The sequence below is a fragment of the Notamacropus eugenii genome, chromosome 1 (assembly GCF_028372415.1).
Source record: "Notamacropus eugenii isolate mMacEug1 chromosome 1, mMacEug1.pri_v2, whole genome shotgun sequence".
In the NCBI taxonomy this organism is placed as follows: domain Eukaryota; kingdom Metazoa; phylum Chordata; class Mammalia; order Diprotodontia; family Macropodidae; genus Notamacropus; species Notamacropus eugenii.
In genome coordinates this window covers 158,296,065-158,313,296 of record NC_092872.1, presented here as the reverse complement: position 1 = coordinate 158,313,296, position 17,232 = coordinate 158,296,065, and the positions used below count along the sequence as shown (strand labels likewise).

Genomic DNA, 17,232 nt, shown 5'->3' with positions numbered 1-17,232 from the left:
GTCATCACGTCTCCATTTAGTTTGATTCTTTAACTAGCTGAGACCTTTTTCGGCCTCAATCGTAAGTGCTGGCACTAAACGTGAAGAGTCTTTGCAAGCTTTGTGTTAGAGTGAACTGCTGCCAGACAAGAAGTCTCTTCTATTTGCTTGAGGGATTTTATTATGCTCTGGGCCCTTTATAAAAGCATTAAATTAGCTGGAAAGGAAAATTTTAGTCAGGTAGTCAATGAGCATTTACTAAACATCTACTATGTGGTAGATACTATGAAAAATGGTGAGGATATGAAGAAAGATAAAAGACGGAATCTGTCTTCAAGGAGCTATCAATCTAATGAGAGAAAACATGCAAATGCCTAAGTACAAACAAGTTATACACAGAACAAATAGAAATCAATCTGCAGAGGGAAGGTACCAGAATTAAGATGGATTGCTAAGGGCTCCCCAGACAAGGTGCAATTTAAATTGACATTTGAAGGAAGCCAGGAAATTCAGGAGGTTATGAAGAGAGAGACCATTCCAGGCTTGGCAGACAGCCTGTGAAAATATCCAGAGGTAGGAGATTCAATATCTATTTCTAGTAACACTAAGAAAGCCAATGCCACGGGATTGATAAATACATTGTGGGTAGGGACTGTAAGAAGACTGAAAACACAGGTGAGGACTAGTTTATGGAACAATTTGAATGACAGAGGATTTCTCATTTGATACTGGAGGTGATATGGAGCCCCTGGAATTTTTTAAGTAGGAGTATAACATGAGAAGTCCTGCACATAAAGAAAATGACTTCATTGGTTGAAAGGAGGATGGACTGGAGTGTGGAGAGATTTGTGGGAAGGAGAATAAACTGTAGGCTATTACAAAAGTCTAGGTATGAGGAGGTGAGGACCTGGACTGAGGACCAGGTAGTATCACAAGAGAGAATGGGTATATCTGAGAAATGTTGCAAAGGTGAAATTGACAGACCTTAGCAACAGATTAGATATAGCTTATGCGGGGTGTGTGAGGTTAAGAGATAATGAAGTTGAGAATGATATCTAGGTCATGAGCCTGGGGGACTGGAAAAGATAATGAATTTGGTTTTAGACATGTTTAGTTAAAGATGTCTATATGACAGCCAGTTCAAGATATTTAATATGCAATTGGAAATGCCAAACTGGAGGTCAGCAGAAAGATTAGAATTGAATTAGTACTTTTTAGAATCAATAATAAGGGGATAATAATTGAATCAATGGGAGCTGATGTAATCACTAAAAGAACCAGTACAGAAAGAAAAGTGAGGACAGCATGAGACAGAGCCCTATGGGACACTCAGTAGGAGTGACCTGGATGAAGATGCAGTAATGGAGTCAAAGAAGGAGCTAGGGAAGTAGCAGATGGGTAGAAGGAGAATCAGAAGAGAACAGAATACCAAAAACCTAGAAAAAGAATACTGATCAGTAGTGTCAAAGGATGCAAGGATGTCAAGATGGATAAGAACTGAGAAAAAAGCCAATGGATTTGACAAGAGATTACTGGTAACTTTGGAGAGAGTGGTTTTGGTTGAATGATGAGATCAGAAGCCAGACTGTAGAGAGTCAAGAAGAGGGTTGAACTGAGAGGAAGTGGAGACATCTATAGACAACTGTCTTCTCAAGAAGCTGTGATACAAAAGGTGGGGAAAATGTGCTACAATAGCAAAATGAAAAGATTAAGTGAGGATATTTTTTTGAGGATGGGGAGGCATGGGCGTGTTTGTAGTCTTTAGGGAAATGAACCAATAGGAGACTGAAAATAAGTGAGAGAATGGGGATAAAAGTAGGGGTCATTAGCTAATAGAGATGGGATGGAAGAGGATCACATATGAAGGCAGAGGAGTCTGCCATAACGAGAAGGACCAAATATCTGTGTTGGGAAGTCAGTGAATTGGGAGATAGTGACAGAAGGCATCTGAGTGATATGAGATGAGAAGGGGAGAAGCAGGAACTCTTGGCAAATGACCTCAATTTTTTTCAGTAAAATGTGAAGCAAGGTTCTCAGAAGGAACCAGCTTGGGAGGAAAGAGGCCTTGACTTCAGAGTTGTCAGGGTCTCCTTCCTCTCTCTCATTTAACTGGAGAAGGACCTCCCCAACCTCAAAAAATATGTAGGATTTGTCCTAAATGTGTCCTTGTATTAACCGATGGCATTGTCTCTGTTGGGGAATTGGCAAAAAAAGGAATGCCTCAGAGTGTATATGGACTACATTTCATAAGATCATAGAATTTAATCTGAAGGGTTATTAAGTCCAGTGTTCTCATGTTAAAGATGAAGAAACAGACTTACAGAACTGAAGTTTCTTGCCTGATTATAAGTTAATAAGTAACAGAGCCAGGAATCAAGACTAACTCCACATCCAGTACCACATTGCATATTCATGAATTTCTGCTAGAATACTGTACTTAAGATCTAAATATAACATCCTTCATAGTTTCCAAAGCTTTTGCTCTGAATTTTTATTAAGAATCATGAACTCACAGAAGCAATATTGTCTCACGGGTAAAGTTATGTACCTATTGATGCTACTTTGATTCTTTCTTTCTTTCCCTATATAAGTGAGGTTCAAGGAATTTCAGATCAAGTGCTTTTAACTTCCTAAATAGTGACACAATTCACAGTCCAGAAATAATGATCCCTAATAGTTCTAGAGACACTCAGGAGGACCAATAAAACCTTCTACCAAAGGAACCTAAATTTTTCTAGGCTTCTTTGAGAATGCCTCGTCTCTGGAAAAATCTCTACTCTGCCTTGGTACGCCTTAAAGTGATGAGTCCTCTGAGTGAGAAAAGTGTATTTTATCCAGCAAGCTATAGAGCTGCCCTAAATTAATCACATATAAGCATCCAGTCAGCCACTTTGGTTCAGATAAAGATTTTACTATAATCCAGCAAAGTCCAGTGTATGGGTTTTATAGTCACTTCTGTCTCAGTTCAATTCATTGTTCAGAATTATGACCTCAGAAACACCAGTGAGTTCCCGATCGAAGATGACTCGGCTAAAATTAAAACAGGAAAGAAACTTGTTAAATGGCATCAGCGTTTATAATTTAAAATGGCTCTGTTATTAGATATTGTAAAAGCACAAAAGGTGATCTTGTACAGAGGTTGTAACCTTTGGCCCCATCTATACCAATTACAGTGTAATGTGTGGTGAATTTTTAATCTCATATAATTAAACACTGAATTAATTTTATAAAACTCAAAAGGCTTTTAAACCTCTATTAATCATCCTCTTAGAAGAAAATAAGTATATATTTCTCACTAGATATGTTGTTACTGTCAAATTCATACAATGAATCAAATCCCCAGTTTCCTGTGGATTTGAGTGAGCTTAAAATACTTTGTCTAAGGTAGGATACTAAAATAAGAATTATTTGAAAATGCTTAAGATAAGCATTAATACTTAATATTTAATCTTAATATTTAAGATTATGTGAATTTGCTATTTTCTTGCTAACATTAAACCATTAGAAAAAATTAACAGATGTTCAAATGTATCTTTTTGGGAAAAAGTGATGTTATCTTCCCTCCAACCCTGTCCCCTTCCTCCTGCTTTTAAGAACATCTTACCTCTCCTAAACTTCTCAAAGAAAGTACGTCATATCTTTATCATGAAAAAAAGTCACACAAAGAGGTTTTGAGCTTCATTGGAACTTATATATGATTCAGTTGAACAATCTTCTTTTATAGATGAGGAAACTGATACGCAGAAAGGTTAAGGTACTTGCTTCCAATCATGTTACTAGTGATGACACCCAGAATTCTAACCCAGTTCTTCTGATTTTAAATCTGGCACTCTTTCCATTGCATTGTTATTTTTCTAAATAACATGTTTGATAAGTATGCACACATGCACATGCACACATACACACACACCCAACTGCAAGTGGTTTTGTTTTGTTTTTTAACTGGATTTCATCAGTGTAAGGAGGTGCTGAGCACAATGGTTAGTGCTGGACTTGGAGTGAGGAAGTTCATATTCCACTTCAGACCTGTGGAAGCTGTGTGAGACCAGGCAAGTCACTGAAGCTCTCTCTCAGCATTGATTTCCTCATCTATAAAAGTGGAATGTTAAGAGCACCTATGTTGTACAATGTTGCCCTTAAATGTTACGTTTTATTAGATTAAACTGCTATAGAACTTTGTGGGACACACTACGTATGCGTAGCCAAGCATTAGCCACATGGGATACTGGCAGAGGCAGTTCTACCAGCAAAATTTGTGACTGAATGGTCTTCAGATCCATACAAGGGAAAGGGATCCTGGGGATGTGGAAGCACTCTTTGGAGAGGGGTAACATCTTATATATACAAATAAAAACAGTGAGGAATAGATTGACTTTCACTTTGCAGACCTGGAAGTGGAGAAAAAGGAAGGAAACATGGATTTATTAAGGGCCTTCTATGTTCCAGCCACTATGCTAAGCATTTTGCAAATATTATCCCATTTGATCTATACAACAACCCTTTGAAGTAGGTGCTGTTCACAGTTGAGGAAACTGAGGCAGTCAGAGGTTAAGTGACTTGCCTCGGGGTTATACAACTAGAAAGTTCCAAGTCCTGATGTGACTTCAGGCCTTTCTGACTCAGCCTAGCACTGGGCTGGTTCATTGTGCCACCTAGCTACCTCAGCTAGAACCCTTCCCTTCTCATTTGAAAAGCTCAGTGAATAATCTGCTTAGACACCTCTTGGGCCTGGTTGTGCTTAGATCCTGCTGTTGCTCACACATGGTGAATTTATCCACTTTCTATTTCCCCTTTCCCCCATACCTCACAGTTGCCTGGCATTATCTGCCTTTTGGAATTTCTTGCTCTCTTAAGTCCTCTTTATTTGCTGTTGTACTTTGATGAATGGTTTTGCCTCCAAATAAAGAAAAGCTACTATTTATTGCATCGTGAGCAAGTGTGTGCTATAAAAGGTATGGATATAAAGGGAAATAAAATGACTAGTGGGGATCTTTCACAGTGTATGATAGAGCAGAGAAGCCAGTCTCAGCTCAATGATAAGGGAAAGAAAATATTTCTTCTTTAATCCAGAGGTTTCAGGCTTTTTTTTTTTTAACTTTCCATAAAACCTTACAACTAAGCTCCTTAAACAGCAGGAGAAAAGTACAATGCAAAGCCATGGAACTAAGTTGTCCCGGATTTTAGAGGAAAAAAAACCTAAATGCCTCTACTGATTTTTTAAAAAATAATATACAGGGGCTCCATATATAAAGTGCTTTATAAACTAGAAAGTACTATGTTAAAGCTTCTTGTTATCATCATTATCTTCGTCATCATCATTATCATTTTTATTATTACTTTTTTGGTAATTTATAGTCTTAAGAGTATTGCCTGGAGCACTGAGAGGTTAGATGACTCCCCAGGGTCACACAGAAAGTAAGTGTTAGAGATAGGACTTGAACTCAGAATTTTGTGACTTTGAGGTCAACAACTCTATCTACAATGCTCTCTGGAGACTCTGAGTTCCCCAACAATTGTTGTTGTGCAAGAATTTGCAAGAATTCTTTGCAAGAATTCCCTGTTCTGATTAAAACCACAGATCCAGACAAAATATAATCATGTGTAGATGTCATATAGGCGTGTATGTGTATCTTCTGATGAATATGTACGCTTTTGTGGTTTAGTCATTTTTCAATAGTGTCTGTCTCTTTGTGATACCTTTTGGGGCTTTCTTGGCAAAGATACTCGAGTAGTACACTTCTCCATTTCCTTCTCCAGGTCACTTTACAGATGAGGAAACTGAGGCCAACAGGGTCACATAGCTAGTAACTGTGTGAGGCTGAATTTGAACTCAGGAAGATAAGTTTTCCTGACTTCAGGCCCGGCACTATCCACTATGCCACCTAACTGCCCAAATATACACATATATGTAGTACTTACAGATATTTGTTTAGTCTTAAGTTGTGTTTTCATTTGTGTAGGGAACTTATTCAAGGAAATTTTCTATTTTAAAAATATTTATGTGTAACTCTTCAGAAATTTATAGTCAGAGGGAAGTGACGCCCAGGATCCCCTGGCCAAGACATAATAGAGACAAGATATGAGCTCAAGGTCAAGGCCAGCTGTCTCTTCACAAGGCATCTTAGTGACACATGGGTAGAACACTGGTCCTGGAGTCAGGAACACTTGAGCTCAAATTCAGCTTTTAGCTGTGTGACCCACGACAAGTCACTTAATTTTGGCTGCCTCCATTTCCTCATGTATAAAATGGGAGAAATAACACCAGGGTTATTGTGAGGATGAGATAAAGATCATATTTATAAATCATTTTGCAAATATTAAAGTGCTCTATAAAATGCTAGCTATTGAGACTTGCTGCCTCTAATTTTTATTACAGGAACAAAAGTGTTTTTACTTAAAAATCTCAATGAAAAAATCCAATAAAATATTGAAGCCTTATTCTTTTCAAAAAGTCTGCCTCTCTCCACTTTCCCATTTGGTTGTAAACAGAAGCAAGTGAAATAGGTGATTGATAAATTATTTTCAGATATTGAAGGGATTCAAAGAACAGAAATGTGAAAGACCTCTTGCTTCAGAAAATGACTCTCTATGAAGAAATGTTCAATAAACATTATTTAACCCCCTATATTTACCAGGTGCTCTGTTAAGCACTGGCAATAAAAGTCCAAACAATGAAACAATCTTTACCTGGGTTGAGCTTACGTTGTAATGGGAGATAACACGTACATATGTATATGCATATATATGTACGTTTTGTATAAATAAAATACTACTAAATACAAATATATACAAATTAGTTACACATAAAGTAGTTTTGAAGGAAGGCTGCCAGCAGTTGGGGAGATTAGGGAATGATTCAAGCAGAAGCTGGTGTTTGTGCTGAATCTTAAAGAAAGAGAAACATTCTCTGAGGTAGGTAAAGTGGGAGTACATTTCAGGAACAGGAGAAGGGCATTGCAAAAAAATGAGGAAAGGAGATGGAGAGTCACGTGTGAGGACCACAAAGAAGGACTGTTTGACTGGATCACAGAATGTGGGAAAGAGTACTGTTCAATGAGGCTAGAAAAGCTTAAAAGGTAGACTGAGGCCATATTGTGAAGGACTTTAAAAGTTAAATTGCCAGATTTATATCTTATATTAGAAGCAATAGGAAACCTTTAGAGTTCATGGAATATGGGAGTCTCATGGTCAGATCTGATTTGAGGAAAATTGTTTTGGCAGCTGTTTTAGGATGGACTGAAATGGGGAAAAATTATGGAGGATGTTCTGGCAATAATCTAGTTGGGAGGTGATACAGGCTTGAACTAAGATGTGAGAGCAGTGTGAGGGGAGACGAGTCAGATGTAAGGGATATGTTGGAGGTGTTAATGGCAGGATTTGGCAACTGTTTGGATAAGTCATGTAAAGGAGACTGAGGAGTTTAGGATACTGCTTAGATTATGAAACCAGGACATTGGGTCATAGTGCCTTTGGTAGGAATAGGGAAGTCTGAAAGATATCCAGTTCTCCCTCTGAAGCATATATATATATATAAAATTATTATAAGTATATATACATATTATATAATGTTATAATTCACATATAATTATATATAATAAAATAATATGTACCACTATATTACATATATAGTTGTATATTATATAATAAAGATATATTATATATGTTTCTATTGACAATATCTGTTCTCTCTCCCTCCTTCTTCTCTCCCCCTATAAAAAATAAACTGGGAAAAAGGAAAAGCAAAATCCCTGCAACAAATTCGCATTTGAGCAAAAAACATTTTCAGACCTTGAAGATGCTTTGAAGTGATTATTTCATTTGGAATATCTGGTTCATTATCTCTGTGTCATGAAATGGGTAAACTTATAAATCATTGATCCTCTAAGAATAATGATTGCTCGTTGCATTGATCAGAGTTCTTCAGTCCCTAAAATCGTTTATTTCTATAATGTTGTTATAGTGTGCACATTTTTCTGGTTCTGTCCACTTCACTCTACATCAATTCAACATGAAGTTTAAAGGTGACCACTCACCCCTTCACACTTTACCATTTTACACACTTTTAATTTATGCCCTGAGATTATGTGGTAGGACGTATGCCCCATTCTTTCCCCTTTCTTCATTTCCTTGTTTAATCTCCTTTTCCTTTCTCATTTTAAGATAAAATGTAGCAAAAGTCACTTTCCAGGATCTTGAAGAAGTTATATGTTCCCAAAGGGATCTGATCCAGGGCATTCTAATTGCCGTCCCTCTGGTGTGAGCTCTACAAGTTCCTGACCAGGGTTTGGGTCTATGTCTGTGAAAGCACTGAGTTCTGCTTGTCTGTACCTATAAGCTAACTCAAAAACTCTGTTGGTTCAAAGTGGCCTTGGTTATTCCTCTATAGGCTGGGCTAGATGCTGGAATTGAGACGCTGCTTTGAGCTTGGTGCATTATTCAGGGCCTCCTTACCTGGAAAAATCAAGGTCACTTTTTAGGTCTCCTCCTCACTTTGTCCTGGATCTGTAATCCTTGATTGGGTTGGGCAACAAAAGTGCCAGTTGGCATGTGTCACCATTGCAGCATTGCAAGCTCCTTTTGCATTCATGGGCAGTCTCTCCCAGAGCAATAGAATGCTTCTTCTGCCATGGATTCCTGCCCTTCCCCAGAGATTTCTCTCTTGCTATGCTGACCTGGCTTATGCCAAACTGGACTGTACAAAAGACATATTATGATCAGGCATATTTTATAGATCTGTTTGGAGAAAGGACATTGCTTTTTTCTGCTCCCAAAATCTCCTTTATTTGTAAGTTTCCTATGGCTTCCACTCATTTCATAGATCTTGGGGAATTTTGAATCATCCCTGCCTCCGTTCCCCATTAGAATGCAAATGCTTCATCTTTATTAAATTTATACATATGATTTTCTTTTGCATTCATCCTTCTGCGTTTCTCTTAACTCCCAAGTTCATATATCAAAATTTCTTTTCAACTCTAGTCTTTTCATCAGGAATCTTGGGAGCCATCTTTTTTCATTAAAGGTCCATTTTGCAAAACCCTTTTAAGATTATATTCATTTTTATGGGAAAATTATTCTTAGTTGTAAGCTGATATCTTTTGCCTTTTGGAATATCATATTTTGTGTTTTCTTACTCATTGTGATAGTAGCTACTAAATCTCATGTGAACCTGACCATGTCTCCTTAGTACAGTTACACTTTCTTTCCGGATGCTTGCAGTATTTTCCTTTGACCTAGAAATTCTAGACTTTGTCTATAATGTTCTTAGGAGGTTTCATTTTAAGCATTCTTCCAGGAGATGACCTGGAATCTTTGTAATTTCACTTTGTCCACTTTTTCTAAGAGATCTGGGCATAAAAGATTTCTTGAAATAACATATCTAGATCTTTTTTAACTTATGACTTTCAGGGGCAACTTGATGATGCAGTGGATAGACCATCAGCTCTGGAGTCATGAGGACCTTAATTCAAATTCACCCTCAAGTACTTTCTAGCTGTGTGACCCTGGGCAAGTCCCTTAACTTCAATTGCCTCTCAAAAATAAATAAATGAATGGATAGATGAATGAACAAGCAAAAAAAATATTAGCTATAAAACCTTAGGACTTTCAAGTAGTACGATGATTCTGAAGCAATTTCTGCTTGATCCCTTTACTAGATGCCTTCTTTTTGACATGAGATACCTGAATTTTTTTGGAGGGAGATTTTCTTAAAGGTATTTTGGAGTTCTGTTTTGGATTTGTGCCTTGAACATTACTGACCTCATAGTATCTTTAATCTTTAAAAAATCTCTATCTTTTTTTTGCTTGGTAATTTTCTCGTGAACTGCTCTGGGCAAGACAGCCTAGCCTAAGTAGGAGCTCTGAGTTTTGAGTGTGTGATTCAGGGTCCTATAGAAGGCCACTCTGAATCTGCTTTCCTGAGTGAGGAACTGAGCCAAAGATGTGTTCTAGGACATATACTCTGAGTCCCTGATCTAGGCTCTGTACTGCTGGCCTGGGCTGGGGCTGAGTTCAAGAACAGCTGTAGATGTCCCTGTGCTGCAGACCTAGCTCAAAGCTCTTGGCATTAGGTCCAAGCTTCTGACTCTCCTGACAGTTTGACCTCTCTAGTCCTTTTCAACAAGGAGAGTTCCAAAGTTCAACCATGGATAACAGTTAGGATAAATTGGTGATTTTGTGTATGTATAATATACAGATTTAAAAAAAAGTTTGGACATGATACATTATAAATAGGAAAACTCTGTTGTTATAATTCTCCCCCCACACACTCCTTCCCTCCACCCCAGAAAACTATACTTATTCTTGCTTTGAGTCTTAATATCCCCTCTCCTTGGAATGCACTTAGCTCAATACTTTGGCCAATAGAAAATACTTAAATAATATTTGTTGAACTGAATTGATCTGGATTATTTATTAGGAGTTTCCCTTGAAGTTAAAAATGAATCTAACTTTTAGAAATAAATTTCAACAGATAAGCATCTAAGCATGTGAACTGTTCATTAAATCCATTATTAGGAGAAGAAGTCCAGGAAGTAAGTTAGAACTAGACATTTTTCTGGGTGTCACATGCCAAGTGTGACGCATGCCATTGCTAATTTACCTGAAAAAAATGGACTCTCTGAGCTTGCTAGCAAATCTTAGACTGAAGGGGAGAATAAACACATTAAAAAGCAAAATATTTTTTCCTTGTTACTGCTCTGAGTTGTTTTCCTTTTATTTCAATGTTTTCCCATTTCCCTATTGATTTTAATTAATCTACCCTAGAATCATGAGCCCTGTGAACTTGGAGAATTTTTTTTAAATTTAAATAAATAAAAAGTCTACAAGTTTTCCCAGATTGCCTGGCTTTAATAATAAATTACTGTTTTCTAGCAGGATTATAGGCAGAACTCTGATTTTGTTTCTTCCTCTGTTCATATCCTGATAATTGAGGCTGAATTCCCTTGTCTTTAATATACCATATATTCTCCACCTGGCGAAGGACTCAGACAGATACAGATAAATACCCCGTAGACATACAGACAGCGAAACTGGTGTAATTGCTTTCATAATGACTCTCAGACATCAAAGGAAGGCAAATAATGGTATTTAACACTGTTTCCATTCTTTCCCTGAAATGTAATTTTATAGAGTTATTGTCAGGCAGTACAGTGAACGTACAAGTACAACTGTCATATTCAGCTCATATTAATTAGCTGCCCATGAGAGGTCCAGGCTCGTAATGGCAAAGTTCTCCTCATTTCAGATGGTCTGATATTCAGACAGAACCATACGTACAATAGCTTGATTAACATAGTTGCTTAGATCAGGTTTTCCCTGGGAGTGTGTCAATTGGCATTTTGAAGAATCAATTAATTAGCACTCCAAATAATCCATTCCTGGGTTAATGAAAGTGTTTTGTACAGCTGCAAAAAGAAAAAAAAAATCTTATTTGAAGAAAAACTAAACCCTTCCAAAATGGCAAGAAAAAAATTTGACATTTCGGAAGCTTCGTTGTCCATTTCAACATTCCAGTGAAAACCTGTAATAACAAATCCATATAGTTTACATGTGTAGTTTAACCCCAGAGTATTGTGGTTTTGCCTTAGATTGTTTAGAGTGGCTTGTATAAGGTTATGAAAATTAGAACTTTTGTTTAGTATTTTAGCTTGTGAGAGCAGTGGATAGAGGGTCTTGATGTGAGGAAGATGTTTGTTCAAGTCTTGACACTGACATATAACTAGCTGTATGACCCTAGGAAATTCGTGTAACATCCAAGTAGTCCAGGAAACTGAACTTTCTGAATCAATGAATTAGGGCTGATGATTTCTGATTGTGGAGCTTGAATGATAGGAATTCTCTGTACTGATGAAATCACGTATACAGACGGTGTCTCCATTTCCCCAGTGGCTAGCAATGCCATGATTTAAATAGGTACGAGATAGCTTATTTTATACCATAATTTCTAACAATTAGACTTTGAAGGTCTAATATTTACTAACTTTTCCAAAATGACAACCTTATGTACATATCCATGCTGTTCTGGGATGATTTGATTTATTTAATGTATTTTTAAGTTTATGTCAAACATAATACATGTTTTTGAAATGAACTCAGTTTCCAGTAGAGTAGAATAGTGATATTTGCAAACCACTTCCAACAGGTGTAATAGTTCTTACACACACACACACACACACACACACACACACACACACACACACACATGTTGCTACTGTGGAAACTCTCAATCATTTCTTTTTCATCTTTAATGTGAGATCCATTTTGTTTGAAATTATGACAGACTGTAAGCACTCTTTGAACTCCAAAATTTTCCTTAGCAGCTTCATAAAACTATAGGCAGGTAGGTGAATAAGTGAATAAAGCACTGGGCCTGGAGTCAAGAAGACTTGAGTTCAAATCTGGCCTTGGCTACTTATTTGCTGTGTGACCCAGAATGAATCACTTAACTTTGGTGTGCCTGTTTTCTTAACTGTAAAATGAAGATAACAGTATTGCTTACCTTGTATGGGTATTGTGAGGATCATTGAGATAATATTTGTAAAGTGTACACAAAAAAGTGTGCAATACCTGGAACATAGTAGGTACAATATAAATGCTTATTCTTTCCCTTCTTTTCCCTTCTCTTTTCATCACAGTGTTCCTCAAGTGAGCCTCTCCTTTATTTAACATTATGAGCACAAATTGAGAGTGTTTTTATACAAATCTTTCCTCTTCAGGAATTCCATTAAATCAAACCAAATTGATTTTTGTTCTTTTTTTTCCTTCAGATTTCTGTGGCTTTAAAATAGATAGTTTGTTGGAGTTCAAATACAGAGGAAATATATATTCCATAACATGAAAGTAGGTGTTCTTAGAGGTATATTGGATCCAGCTCTAACTTGCTTGTGAGAACCCGTTGTTAAATTTTAATTGTAAGAGGAGGGAGAGAAAATGACATCTTCATACTATAGTACCTAAAGTCAAGGTGCAGCCCTTCAAAGCTATAGTATTTATGCATCCCGACCAACTTAAGGATATCCATAGATCTTCCAGGCATAGGGGCAATAAAGTTATGGAATCTATGGGCAGCCTAGCTATATCTAGGCTCAGACAACCACAACATATGGGAAAACTGTATTTGCAACCTCTTGCAGATAGTTTACAACAGGTTCTAATACACCAGTTGTGTCTCAGGTTTAACAATCAGCCTGTTAAAAGATATACTACAGGGACCGATAGGTACAATCACCTAGGAGTCATACACAGCATAGTCTGCATAAAGCACTGAGTACTTATCCAATCTATGGGCAGCCACTATGCCAACAAGTACCCAGGATAGCAGCAAGTCTCCTAACACTAGTCAGCCTCCATATTTTACAGCACATGACAGCCAAACCAGCCAAACCCAGCCAAACCTAGCATAGAATATGGAAAGAGAAACTACATTTACCTACAGGTGCCAGGTGACTGCCCCATACAACCAGTTGTCACACCTTCATTGTATCCTCCAACTGAGTGTTTTTCTACCCAGCTGACTAGTTATGATCAGAGCAGTTACTCTCAGCGGAAGGCCAATTACAGCAGAGCAGTCATGGAAAGTTGAGTAACTATGTTCACCAGTGCAGGGCAGGAGCCCCACCACTAATTATCCATCCCCTCAACTGGATCCTATAGACAGGCTCTAGGTCAATGTAGAAACAGAGTAGCAGCTGTGGGCAGCAGAGTACATTCTGCCAGGACTATCTCAGCAGCATGGGTGTATATGGGTAGGATTCTGGTGGCTTTTTTGGATCTGGAGAAAACCAGAGCATGAATGACCCTGATAACTGGAGCAGGGGAAGAGGTAGATTTGTTTGCGGAGGCATGAGTAGAGATGTATGGGGAGGAGGAGGAGGAAGACATGGTGATATGGGTGCTGGAGAGTGAGATGGCTTCAACAAGTCTGGTAGACCTATGAAAGAAGGACCAGACCTTGTCTTAGGCCCACCTGTAGATCCAGATGAATACTCAGAAAATATTTCAATTTATGTGCAGGGACTCAATGAAAATGTAACTATTGATGAACTGGCAGACTTTTTTAAAGTGTGTGGGATTGTCAAGATGAACAAAATGACTAGGCAGTTGATGATAAACATTTACTCAGAAAAGGAAACTGGAAAACCAAAGGAGATGCCATGGTATCCTATGATGGCCTACTTGCTGTAAAGGTTGATAGGAGAGACTTCCAAGGTAGCAAACACAAAGTGTCTTTCGCTTCGAAGAAATTTCTATGAACTGGATGTGAGGTGGCAAGCCTCCCCAAGAAGACAGAAGGCATATCTCCTGCTTTCCATGGAGGTCCTGAAGGGCTAAGGGGTCCAGAAAGTCCTATGGGTAGAATGGAGGGGGTGCAGAGGAGACAGGGGCAGTTTTACACCAACAGGATTCAGAGAATCCTGAGGAAACTCCTCAGGAAGAGGAATTGTCTGGCACAGAGCAGGGGATTGGCAGTGAGTGTCCTAATTAAGGCTCTGGAAACTGGAATTTTGCCTGAAGAATATAGTGCAATTCATGCAAAACCCCTAAGCCTGAGGAATTTCTTCTAGCACTGCTTCCACCTCCTGATGGTGGTTGGTGGCCTCATGGACCATGGTGGGACTGGTGATGTGTTTAGAGGAGTCTGAAGTGGAGACAGAGGTGGCTCAGGGAGACTGAGGGATTAATCCAGGAGGCTTTGGTGGAAAAAGAAGAGGAAGGCTTGGAAGTCTACCTGGACCTCCCATGGAGCAAATTGGAGAAAGACAAGGAGGGCTTGGAGGACACAGGAAAATAAAGGCAAGCCATCATCAGGAATGCAGAGACAGGCCCTGCCAGAGTCAGAATCCCCATAGATCTGCATTTAAACCAGAAAATGTTTTAAATTTATAATTTCATATTTATAATATTGACCTTTGTCTGTGCTTTAGTGTTTTTCATCATTTGTGGAGAAACATTAAAACATGTCGAATCATAGTGCCCTGAGTTTCTTTTCTTTCTTTTAAGACGGTTGCTTAACAAAGACTAAAACAATGAAAAATCGCTGTCATGAGAATGCTCAGATATCATTGTGTGGAGACCCAGAAATTATAGCAATGTTAATAATTGTGTTGTGGTTATGATCGTTGATGTTGTTTGAAAATGAAATTCCAAATGTTTATAAACATAAAGAAAATCTTGGTTCTAAGCATACCTCAGAAATTGGCGATTCATACAAAATCAGGGCTTAATTTATTGTTTTGTTGATTTTCAAATCTTAAGAAAGTGCTAATAACATATGTTAAATTTACAGTTTCTACAGACTCAAATTGTTAAACATTTAGCAGCACACACATTGCTTGAGCTCAGCAGGTCTGCAGTCAAAGGCTCAGGGATCACTCAGTGATCAGTTATCACCAACTTTGGATTAATATCAATGATCAATAAAAATAACAATAGACATTATATAATAATGCTTTTGTCTAATAGACATTTAAATAATAATAGCTGGATAATAGTAAACGGCATTTATATAATGCTTTTATGCTTGCAAAGCGCTTTAAATCCATTATCTCATTTCAGTCTCAAAACAACTCTGAGTATTCTCATGTTTAATTCTCTGTACAAAGATTTCAGGGACTGCGTGAAATTGGACAAGGAAAATAATACACCTTTATTTTTGCAAATCTTAACTTGAAATGTAGCATTTCATTTAATGGTGAATGTAGGCAAGAAATATTATTCTGAGAAGGCATTTATCAAACTGCCAAAGGGGTCCAATGAAGAACCCCTGCAATAAATAAAATCTAGTTTTAAAAGTTTACATCGCTCAAAATAAAACGTTTGCTTAAGTGAAACTATAGTTAAAAGGAAGTATGATGCCATGTATAGAATGCTTGCTGGAGTCAGGAATATAGTTGAAATAGTACCCAGTTTTGAGACAGAGGGGTTCAGGTGAAATTCCACCTTTTCTCCATCCTGGCTAGTAAGTGGACTTTGTGACCAGAGGCAAGTCACTACACTTCTCTGGGTTTCAGTTATTTATAAAATGAATTGGTTAGAAGAATGACAGTTAAGAAATGATTTGTCTCTAAAACTAACATCCTAAGAACGCTGTTCCTATCTTGCCTTTGTCATACAGAGGATGTGTGATCATGGAGACATCATTTCATCTCTTTCACCATCCTAGGGAACTTGCTGAAATGATACATTTTGAATGAGTTTGATCATCTAAATCATTGGGGAGAGCTTCTACACCAGGAATGCACCTGACTTATGAAATCACAAGTCTAGACTCAACCCTACTCCTCCCCAATGCAGTTAGAAAATCCCCAAACAGACTGAAAGATATCTTTTAAGAAATAATCTTAAAAGTATTCATTTCTTTTTCTTCTCCTCTTTTCCTCTTCTTGCTCCTTATAATCAGTAATAAAATTGGTTGGGATATAAATGAATTGGGAAGTGCTTTTTATTAGATACTAATATGAGAGCAAGGTTTATTAATTTGCCATCTGAATGATAATGTATTTAAGAAATGAAATATTTATTAGATAAAAAAGATAGCACATTTTTAAAAGTAGGAGAAATTATTTTTGTAGAAATACATAGTTCATGTAATTCTCAGATGAAATATCATCTAAACTTATATTATGCATTTGAAATCTTTAATTATAGTCTTCAACATCAATTAATTCAATTGAAAAGATCTTGGGTTTGCTGTGTTATATAATATACCTTAATTCTTCCACCCTATTTAGAATGATCCTCTTTGAGAGAACATCTTTCTTTTGTACTGATTCTAGTGAGTGATAGTGAAGTTTCCATGAAGTCTATTTATTGCTTATATTCTTTATTTTTAGAATCTTTCAAAAATGCAAAATGGTCAGATTTCATTGTCATTGCTTGTTATGGATGTAAGCCAGAAATGAGATCTCTTCCGTATTCCACTAATCAGCGTCCACCATATCTGCATGCTCATTTTCTGATCGCTGATGAGGCGACAAGGTCATTGGACATACAAGTGCTGATTTAAAAACAGACATGAGAGTGAGATCGAGGTTAGTTGGGTCTATCAGAGCTGTCAATCAATTAATGAAAATTATTGAGCAAGGACACTGTGGGGGAAGTGAACAGAAGGAATGAAAATGACCATGGAGACACAACATAGGGAAAACGACAGAACTGACTAAATGTGCTCACGTGAGTGCTAAAAACAGACATGCTCGTATCACAAGTGAAAGACAGCTCTGAGAAACAGTGACTGGAATACGTTGGCGCCCACAG

At 37.5% G+C, this 17,232-nt stretch overlaps 1 pseudogene; it reads left to right on the top strand.

Moving 5' to 3' along the window:
* The first annotated feature begins 12,810 nt into the window (after positions 1–12,810).
* LOC140508939 (RNA-binding protein EWS-like) lies at positions 12,811–16,981 on the top strand (annotated as a pseudogene).
* The last annotated feature ends 251 nt before the right edge of the window (positions 16,982–17,232 follow it).